This window comes from Gossypium raimondii, chromosome 6 (genome assembly GCF_025698545.1).
Source record: "Gossypium raimondii isolate GPD5lz chromosome 6, ASM2569854v1, whole genome shotgun sequence".
NCBI lineage: Eukaryota > Viridiplantae > Streptophyta > Magnoliopsida > Malvales > Malvaceae > Gossypium > Gossypium raimondii.
In genome coordinates, this window is record NC_068570.1 from 57,973,038 (window position 1) to 57,982,974 (window position 9,937).

The 9,937-nt window shown below is 27.0% G+C and overlaps 1 pseudogene; it reads right to left on the bottom strand.

Moving 5' to 3' along the window:
* Nucleotides 1-1,295: 1,295 nt before the first annotated feature.
* On the bottom strand, nucleotides 1,296-8,664 carry LOC105772661 (lupeol synthase-like; annotated as a pseudogene).
* Nucleotides 8,665-9,937: the final 1,273 nt, after the last annotated feature.

A 9,937-nucleotide genomic window follows, 5' to 3' on the forward strand; every position in this document is an offset into this window, starting at 1 on the left:
AAAATTTGGTTTAAAATTTGATTGTTTAGCATTGTTGTCAAAAAGTGATTTTGAGAAATAAAATGTTCATTTTAGACATGTTTTTATCAAGTAACTAATATGCATTTAAATAATATTGAAATTAGTTAATATTATTATATTTTAGTAAGAATATAAAAATTATTATAACTTGTTGTTAATATTTTAATATATGAAATATAAATTTTAAATATTTTAAGCAATAAATATTAATTATTTATAAAATTTAATTAGAATATATAAACTATATTTTAAATATTTAAATATAACCATTAAATATTTGTAATTAGTATTTTAAAAAATATTTTTTATTTTTAATTAATGATTTTAACACATTTGTAATTAAGCACCAAGAAAAAAAAAAGGAAAATACTATGTTATTGGAGGGGTGAAAAAATAATTAAGCACAAAAAGTGCTTTTGTGAGAGAAGCTAAAATTTTTAGTTTCTCCTTTTCAGAAAGCACTCCTGAAAAGCTAAAAATTTCAGCCAAAAGCAGGTTGTTCTTCACAGCTTTTCTTTTAAAAGTGCTTTTGGAGTCAGAAGTGATTTTTTTAAGCAATGAAGAACTGGCCCTAAGTTGGCTCCCATCCTTAATTGCTTGAAAAATAAAGAGAAAAAAATATGCAAAGAGTGGGGTTTGAGACATGAACAGGCATTTCAATTAAAAACTATTTGACAAATTTTGAAATGTTAGCCCAAACCCCTAAATTTGGGGTGTTACATTTATATTTTCGATTTGATTAACTTAAAATTGAATTTTTTTTTCAATTTTTTCTAATTGAATCAAGTTTTGCTCTCCCTACTCAATATAGAGTAAGATAATATTCAAAATTTTTCAATAAAAAAATGTCAACATCTTTAAGTTGCACAACAACCCAATTTTAGAGGGAGTTGCAACTAACATTAAATTTCATCTTAATCCATTTTCTTCGGCTGTCATAACTCTTCTAAGTTGTTTAAATTTTATAATTCTTCTTACATTGCTGTTGATGACCCTATATTTTGATTAAAGAAATTTCAAATATTTATAAAGAAAAATAAGATTATGGTTTTATATTGTCTTACTTTATCTTTGATTTATTTGGCATTTAATTGAAAGAAAAAGTTGTAAAGAAAAGCTAAATCTACTTGATTCCAAAAACCACAATTGAACATTTGAAAACTAGGAAAAATTATGTAAAAAGATCATCATAGTGGATCAAAAGTTATTCATTGTTGCCCAATGGCAAAGGGTAAAGGAAAAAGTTGATTGTAAATATCAAGATGCAACTAATATATGGAGAGAGAGACATGATTTTATTATATATAATCCTCCAATAGATCATTTTTGATTATTCAACAGCATACATGTTTTGAAGGCCAAACATGATTGCGATACTCAGCCAGAGCCCATAGAGGGAAAATATTCCTATATAATGCAAAGTGTAGCAAACAGTTCCTCATGAAAACTGCAGCCAGTCCCTGCCAAATTCCATTATAAAAAAAAAAACATATAAATTTTCTTTTCTTTTTCATTTTCCCATTCTCTTAATAATATATGATAAAAGTATCATGGGGTCTTTTACACTAAGAGTCAAATTGTATTTTTGAAAAAATGAGCAAATTAGTTCATGTACATTACATTAAAGAGCAAATTGATCATTCATTAAAAATTTTATATATCTTCACTGTTTAAAATTGGTCATTATGTTATTTTATCAGCTACAACAGATTTTAATAGATGAAATTTTTAATAGAAAGGACCAATTTACTCTTTAATTTAATGTATAAAAATCAATTTACCTAATTTTTGAGTAAATGTGACAAAATACAATCTAAATTCTAATATAGAAGCCTCATTAACACTTTTACCTATAATATATACATGGAAAAGAATTACCTGCTGGGGAAAATCACCGTTTGGCAACTGAGAATTTATCAACAATTTTGCAGCTCGATGCAAAGGTGTAGGATCCCTCTCAGCCTATTCAATAGCATATCATATGTATATATGTATAGTGATAAGAAATCAACATAGCAATCATTATAAAATCATTGTTAATTGCAAGTAAAGCGTACCTGGCCGCCAATAATTAAACCCATCAAAGCCTGTGCAGTACTTGCCAAATTCGATTCTTTTCCTTCGATGGGTGTATATACCTTTTATAAGGAAAATAAAACTATTTATAATTACATATATATATTGTTTCCGAAGAGATTTATGATTCAAAAGGGTAAATTTCAAAATTACACAATTTATTATGTAAAAATTTTAATTTGATAGAATCATATTTTGAAGACAAAAATTAAATTACTTTCATGCTAAATAAATATAATTAATGATATATGCAATGTATATATATATATATATATGTAAAATTGTGTCAATAGCTAATATCATTAATGATTTATGAAATGCATAAAAACTAACTAGAACATGACTCACAATATTTACATTTTTTTATCAAATTGGTTATTTAATTTTAGTTAAATTTAATCATTAACCTTTAAAAGGAGTCAAATTATTTTTTAACAAAAATATTGACTAAAACATTAAACTTTTAAACATATCAAGTTACATGGCAATCCACATGTAATTCATGATTATTTTATGAACTTTAATAATTTATTTTAAATTTTGAATTTTTATTTTTGAATACCTTATAAGTTTTAACTTATTTGTTAACATGACATATAATACAAATAGTGCTATCCAGAGTAAACATAGACTATCTCATGATTTGCCACACCAACATTATTAGAAAAATAATGTTTTAGTTGGTATTTCAATTAAAAATAATTTTAAAATTTTAAAATGTTAATGGTAAATTTTAGTTAAAAATAATAATGACCAAATTGAAAAAATATAAAATTAAGAACTAAATTTGTGATTATGCTTTTATGAAAACTGAATCAAAATGAAACTTTCATAAGAAATTATATCAAATTAACCTTAATTAAATTAATATTTTAGATTTATCCTCTAAAATAAAATGAAGAAAAGAAAGAAGCTATGTTAAATATTAATTACCTTTTTAGGACAAGAAAGATAGCTCTCCCCCCAACCACCATCTTCTCTTTGGGTTTTAAGCAAAAACTCAACTCCTTTCCTAATAGCCAAGCAATTTTTGAAGTTCTTTCCTGCAGCCTTAAGACCTGATAGTGCAAACCATGTCCCATAAAAGAAGCAAATTCCCCAGCATCCATACCTATACATTTGTAAGAAGTTATGGTTTGAAACTAATTAATAATAACAAATAAAATATATAAGCTATTAAAAAATAAATTAAATTATAAGTAAAATGAAATTTAAACATAAAAGTACATTAGATAAAAAAATATTAAATGAATGCATTTGTTATCATAGTGTTATCATCAATCATGAGTTGATGTTGAGTTAATTTGTTGCACCAACTCATATGATAATATTATTAATACTAGAAATTCCATCACATGCATATTCGGGTGAGAACTATGTACTTAAAACATAAAGGGGTGGTCTTTTGGTAATTCTTAACTGAGTTGGGACCTGGATGATGGGTAACACCAATTCAGTAAAAAACTTTATAAATAGTATAGACATACAAATATATATATAACAAATATAGTCACTAAAGTTTCATATAAAATTAAAAATTTCATTGTAGACAAAATTTTATTAATTCATAAAATATAAAATTTTAAAACACCAACATAATCATATAACTTACTTTCCAAATAAAATGGTACTTTAGTAATTCTCTAACTAAGTTGAAACTCGATTGATGAGTAATACTAATTCAATAAAGGGTTATAGTATATATATATATATATATATATATATGGATTTGTAGGAATTGTATATGATGGTGAAATCCGATCAAATTATTTCTTAGGAATTCATAAGGGCCATTACCAAGAACCATCAGGGTATTGCACATCTTCAAGGAACTTTGCAGCTTTTCTGATGCAATTTTCGATCTCTATTTTTCTATGCCCTGGGTATAATTTCTTGAAATTAGCTAGTGCCTGGATTGATGATGAAGTGCACTCTACATACCTGGAGTTTACATTTGTTTTTCCTTTTCATTATTATAAACTTTATAAACCAGTTTTCCATAACATTGAACAATTAATGAAATTAATTAAAATAATAAAAAAACATAGGAATCTTACTCATATTCTTTGGTCAGATCCTCAAGAAACTCAACTGGATTCAACCACTAAAAGGATAATTTAAGGTGAAAAAAATGGTTTATTAAATTCATAGGAAATTATATAATATCAAAGACAAGTACAAATATTGAAATATTACCTCCCACCAGAACGCACCTCCTGCTGGTTCCCAGGCTGGATAACCACCATTTTTACTCTGCAATCATTTCTAAAATAGCTTATAATCCATATGTTTATTTATTTATTTAGATTTTTAGAGTACATTTGATAATTGAGGAACGAGCATAGGGATACTAAAGATTAAATTCATGTGTTAATCCCATACAATACAGAAATTTGTCGGCAAATAACAAATTTATAATATAAGGACAATTTAAAGCATTCTAGATTTAATTTTTACCTCCATGGAAATAAAAATAATTTGAAATTCAAAATATATATTTTTAAGGTTTTCTATATCTATACTTTTATCTTAATTGAGTTGGCCTTACAGGTCAACCAGTTACTAATTTCGTTAAAGAAACCGTTAATTTTATTCTACATGTGCATGTGTGCTTTTTTTTTTTTTTGTAACTTTTTAAAGTTGGTGACTAACAAAAATGTTTCTAATAGCCGGGTGACTATTTATGTAGTTTACCCATAAATTTATTACTGAAGGTATTTTTATCTTTCTATATTTTTAATATATCAGTAAAAAAATTGAATATGGTGATATTTGAACCCATGTCATTAACACCTATAATTTCTTTTCTTTAGTGTCTTATTTTACTGTTTCTATACATTCCAATTTTGTTACGCATTATTTCGCCCTCATTGTTTGTATATTTATACTTATAAACTTTTGATTGAGTAGATGTAATAGGTCAACTAGTCATAAACTCGATTAAGGAAATAATGAAAATATCCTTCCATGTATAAATAATTTATATTATTCTGAGAATATTTTTATCTTTTAATGAAATCAATAAATAATTACGTATGATGAGATTTGAATACATGCCAAAAACATTTATAAAGTTTTATTTTGATATTTTTATTGAATATTAGTTTTAAAGATACTCTTACATTTCACACACATGTGAAAATTTTTCTAATTGCAATTAATGTTGTTTTTAACTTAGACATTTTATACATTGTACCTGTAAAGATAGAAGAACATTGACAGCATCATAAAATTGCTGTTCTTCCATTTTCTCACCAACCATTTCCGGTGCCATCATTGCAAAACTTACACAACACTGCAAAGAAAGGAACATACAATTCCTACGATTAATTTAGACTTGTGATTAAGTCATTCATCTAAACATGAAAATTCATTAATATTTTAAAAAACAATAATAATGTTGAAAAACTGAGTATCTTAAAATTCAACATTAAATGTTTGAACTCAACTTATGAACCAATTTGAATATAATCGAGTTCATGAACAACTCTTATTTAATTGAATGAAACAAAATTTACCTTCAAACTTTCTGCAGTACAATCAGAAACTTGCCAGCCATGATCTCCATTAGAGTATGTCCATGATCCTTTAGAAATGTGTCTAAACATTCTTTTAAAATCTCCTGAAGGATTATTCCTAACCTTAAATTTTCAACCAATATTTTGAACCATCAATTTCGAGCAAATTGGTGAAATTAATCACAACTTTGTGTTGTGTAGTTAAGAAACTATATATAATGTTTAGAGTTTTGAATTTAAGGTTCATATAACCTGTGAGTTCTTTAAGAAATTGTGCCCCTTCATAAGAGTTAGTCCAATTTCATCATATAAATTGGTAGCAATCAAAGCTTGGAGAAGGAGACTAGCATCCCAAATTTGACTTGCAATGCCCTTCATGGTGAAATATTGAAAAAAGGAGAACATAAACTAATTAGCTAAAATAGTAATGAAAAATCAAAGTCAATAATTTAATGAAAGTTTAACTAATTCAACAATTTTAGTGTTTTATAATTAACAAACCTGCATCTTCATTCCATCTTCTCCAACCCAGAAATAGTCAGCAATCCTAGCAAGATGTTTCTTAAAATAAATTCCATTTGGATCTTCAACCCAACAAGCAAGCATACATAGAATCTGCCCAATGTATTAGCAAGCATTATATGTTGACAAATATTATTCAAAATTATTTATACTTTAATTGTATTACCTTTATCACACATGCAATGGTAATATAGCGACTGCTTTCATCTTCATAGTGAATGAGATCCATTGCTACTTTAAGAGCTTTTTTTCTCAATTTATTAAAGGGCCAACGATTAAGGAGAGGCTCTGAAAATAAGTAGAGACTATCCCAAAGCAATATTGGAGGCAATGAATGAGGATAGTGGAGATCTTCCTGCATGCAATGAATAAAGCATCCTTCTTTCACATTTTTTTATATAAATAATGTATAGATTATGATTACTTTAGAGTTGTGTCTCAAATTCTAAGAGATTGCTTGCAAATCAAGTTAAACAAAATATATTTTCTTTCTAGAAGATTTAGTATTTATTAGTATAATATATTTAGCATTTATTAGCATAGTTTATTTGACCAACTAATTTAGCCTATAAATAGGTTCTTTTGCAACCTTAGAAAATACACACATTAGATATTAGAACTCATAACACATTTAGAGAATTTTGTGTTTATGTTTTGAGGGTTCTTTATTTTCAGATTTTCGGATTTAGTTTTTATCTCAATTTTTGTACTTTTCGTTCTTTTGCCATTATAATAAAATTATTTTTACCCCTAATTTTTTATCCTCTTTGGAAGATTTTTTTTACGTTAAATTTATATATTCAAATTTTCAATTTATTTCATTATTTTTTATTACTTGTTGCTTAATCATTTCCATCCTAACAATTACCTTTGCACATAAATGCCTCTTTTCGCTCCAATCGATTTCATCATATGGTTCAGTGTGGAGTTCTTGTCTTAACTGTAAAATCAGAGGTGTGATTGGACCCACGAATTTTCTTCCGTACAAATATGACATTGGCAGGTAAGTTAATCGGCAATAACAAAGCATCCTTGCTGCATTCCAATATCGTTAATATATATACACGTACACACACATGAATATATACAAACAAATCATTTATATGGTTTGTTGCAAACCTGGATTAATGGGAAAATAAGAAGGAAAGAGCCAAAATTCTGGAGGCATTGGGTTACAGCCTGACCATTCATAAACACCCAATATCTACGTAAAAGAAATTAATATATATTAATTGTTGGGTTTTTATAGGCATGACATCTATAATATAAGTAGTAATTCTATTTAGTTCGTGATTTAATATGGTTAAAGCAAATTGAACTTATATGTGTATATATTGATGTAACTAATTTATTATTCATCATGAGCTAATTAAAATTAAGATTAAAGTACAAAATTATATATTAAGATTCAAATTAAACATATATATATTTTTTAATATTTTATCTTTAAAAAATCATTTTCTCTAAGATATTTATTTGTTTGTAAATTTGGAAATCTTTAAAGATTTTAACATATGAGTGGCTTTAGGTATGTTCTACATTTAGGTTTTGTTTTTAATAATCTAATATGATAGATTCTAATTTATTAAGTTTTATATCATATGTTAATTTGTGAAGAATAAGTTTTATGGTAACTAAAAGAAAGAAGACAAACTGAAAGCCAAATCTTGCCCCAAGAGGAAATGGCAGTGACACCCCCACGATCGAGAATCCACTTTCGAGCTCTCTCGCAAGCATTATTAAGGTCACCATCATGTCCTACTCCCAGTAAACGCAAACAAATGTAGTTGAGAGTTGTGCAAAGCATTGTACTGTGCCCCCTACATATAATCCCCACCCTCCATCCTCGTTCTGCCATGAAAATCAAACTTTCTTTATTTATTATTATCATCCAACCGTTTAATACATACATATAGCTAACCTTATATACATATATATTTAAATTTATTACCTGATGACAGTAAATAAAACGGAAAATTTCTTTGCGATGCTCTGCAGAAAATATAGTATTGAGATGTCCTGTGATATATAGAGACATGACCAAAGGAGGAAGATAAAACATGGGGCCAGAATTCTCAGCTGGCTAATGGCCATGTGTTGACTGTAGAGCTGAAAATAAGTGCACACTTCTCTTCACTGCTGCAGTTCTAACTTCATATGTCACTTCTTCACCATCCTCTATCTTTGGTTGGGGAATGGTTTGTTGCATCTTCTTCTCTTTTAGAAACTGCATTCATCAAACATATAAATCATGACAAAGAAGTCTATTTAACTTTTTTTATTATAAACTGTTACATTAAGGAAAATGATGTACCTGCATTTGCCAGAGGAGATCAGAACTAGGCTGAACATTGTATCGATTGTTGTAGAAGTTAAGACGAGCTTCTTCAACCTCAGCTCGTTCTTCAGCTGTACCTGCATTAGGATCGAACTCCCACGTTTGTCTTCCCAGAAAATTGTTGGTACTGTAAAGGTAGGGATCATTGCCACCTTCTCCTATCTTAAGCCTCCACATATTCTTCCTTAATTTTTCATGAACAAAGTCCTCATCTTATATAGGCTTTACACCACAACCACTAGTTGATAATATTAAATGAAAGATTAAATATATGACCTTTCACCACAGCCGCCAGTATTAAATGAAATATAAAATATAAGAAACCACAACACTAGTTGCAATTATTAAAGCAGAGATAAAATATAAGGGGAGTTAGCAGATGAATTTTGAAATTTGGAAGAGTTTGAATAAAGATATTAGGTTTGGAAAATGGTTTTGAGTAAAAAAAAATTAGATTTATTTAAAATAAGGTTTGAGTTCAGACTTAAACATTTAAGGTTCAAGTTAGGTTCGATCTCTTTTTAAGTTTGTAATATTTTATATTATATTATTTTTATATACTATGTAATATATAACACATAAGAATTAAATCTATATTAATATATAATACTACAATAATCACCAAAAAATGCATTAAGTATTGAGGATAAAATATGTTACTTTTGACACTTATAAATTATTAAGGGAAAGATAAAATTTAAAGAGGAGGGGTAGAGGGTTGCCTCAAATTTGGAAGAATTTGAGTAGAGATATTAGGTTCGAAAAATTGTCTTGGGCAAAAAATCGTGCCCATTTAAAACATGGTCTGAGCTCAAACTTAAACATTAAAGTCCAGAGCCTTGCTCGATCCATTTTTTAAGTTTGTAATATTTTATATTATATTATTTCTATATACTATGTAATATATAACACATAATAAATAAATCTATATTAATATATAATACTACCATAATCTAAATATTAAAAAATATTAAGATAATTATATATAAAATTTTAATAAATAAAAAATATTAAATTTAATTTTAATATTTTTAAAAATAATATCTGGGGACCCAAATTATCTATTTGTCAAATATGGGTCGATTTGGGTAAAATTTTAGGCCCATATTTGGGTCGGGCTAGGCTTATACAAGTATAAATTGTGTTAATATCATGCTTAAGTTCGACCCATGAACAACTCTAAGGGAGGACTTTTAAAGTTCACATAAACAAATAGCTAAAGACTTCTTGTCAAAATAATCATATTTTATAGTAAAATCATAACTTGAGATTAAATTTTATTAAGAAAATATTTTAATTGATAGAAACCTTGAGTAATAAAAATACAAAGAAATAACACATAATATAAATGATAAATAACACACTACAAACTTATGCACAATTGGAATGTTTGCAAAATAATTTCAAAATATGAGAAAGACAAACTGGTGGTACTCACAACACTAGAAGCATTCAGAACCAA